The sequence below is a fragment of the Elaeis guineensis genome, chromosome 6, assembly GCF_000442705.2.
Source record: "Elaeis guineensis isolate ETL-2024a chromosome 6, EG11, whole genome shotgun sequence".
In the NCBI taxonomy this organism is placed as follows: domain Eukaryota; kingdom Viridiplantae; phylum Streptophyta; class Magnoliopsida; order Arecales; family Arecaceae; genus Elaeis; species Elaeis guineensis.
In genome coordinates this window covers 62,410,188-62,411,591 of record NC_025998.2, presented here as the reverse complement: position 1 = coordinate 62,411,591, position 1,404 = coordinate 62,410,188, and the positions used below count along the sequence as shown (strand labels likewise).

At 40.2% G+C, this 1,404-nt stretch overlaps 1 non-coding gene across 1 annotated transcript; it reads left to right on the top strand.

Moving 5' to 3' along the window:
- The first annotated feature begins 1,073 nt into the window (after positions 1-1,073).
- On the top strand, positions 1,074-1,179 carry LOC140859021 (small nucleolar RNA R71). Its single transcript, XR_012142421.1, has one exon. It is a non-coding gene; the product is annotated as a small nucleolar RNA R71 (small nucleolar RNA).
- The last annotated feature ends 225 nt before the right edge of the window (positions 1,180-1,404 follow it).

The following is a 1,404-nucleotide window of genomic DNA, read 5'->3' as shown; positions in this document are numbered from 1 at the left end:
TTCTCCCTTCTTATCTACAGGAATAGGGGCTTTCAGGGCATCCGAAAATGGGGCTTTAGGCAAGTAAGATGTCTCCGGTGCAGTTGGTTCCTTCTCTATTTTCAGGTCCTCCTTGTTCTTGGGTAATTTGGATTCGGTTAGAGGTTTAGGGTCGGTCTCATTGGTTTTACTAGTGTGTTCAATGACCTTCCCACTTCTCAGAGTCATGATTGATTTGGCATGTTCAGAAAAAGCTTTTGGGGTATTATAACTCTCAATCACAAATTGCCCTCTTGGGTTGCTCTCGGGTTGGCTAGGTAATTTTTCTTCTTCCCTCCTACTGAATGCAGTTGCTAGTTGACCTATTTGGGTCTCTAGCTTAGCAATGGATTGTGTGTGGGAGTTAAGGATCTGAGTGTTGACTTCTAATCGTTCTAGTGCTTTCAGAACCTTTTCCTCAAAAGCTGAGCTGTGACCAGTAGTAGATGGTTGAGGAGCATTTTGAAATTGATGGTATGATCCATGCCTATATGTTGGATCCTGATATTGAGGTCGAGGTGTGGCAGGACCAACCACTGGTTGTGGTCTCCAGAAAAAATTTGGATGGTTTCTCCAGCCGGGGTTATAAGTGTTCGAATATGGATCGTTTCCTGATCTGCGAGCTTGTTGGACTTGAGCTTGCTGAACCTGCTCATGCACAAACTCAGGAAATTGAGGTGCGGCTTGGCATTCATTAACAAAATGGTTCGGACTTGCACACAATGCACAAACTTCTTGGATTGGATTAGGTAGAATCGGGGATTGTCCAGTATTTAGAAGATGATCTAATTTTTGGGACAGTTCATCTACCTTTTGATGGATATCTATGGCATTTCCTACTTCATATATTCCACCTCTTTTTGGGTTTAACATGTGTTTATCTCTAATAGAGGCAGACATATGATGTAATGAATTTTCACTTAAAATTTCAAACAGTTGCCATGCCTCATCCTCACTTTTCAGTATGAATGTCCCACCGCATGATGCATCGACCATTTGTCGATGTCTTTCAAAGAGCCCATCATAAAAATATTAGATTAACTGCCACTTGGGTACAGCATGGTGGGGATATTTTCTAATAAGATCTTTTAATCTCTCCCATGTTTCATGAAATATTTCTCCATCTAATTGGGAAAAACTAGTTATGGCTTTCCTTATTTGATTAGTTTTTCCTATGGAAAAATATTTCTTGAGAAACTCTCCTTGCAGCTGGTCCCAGGTTGATATAGTCATGGAATCCAAAGTATGTAGCTAGTATTTGGCTTTGTCCTTAAGTGAAAAAGGGAATAATTTCAACCTAAGAGCATCATCGGAGAAGTTGTGAATTTTGACAGTTGAGCATATTTCAAGAAATTCTTCAAGATGTTTATAAGGGTCCTCATTACT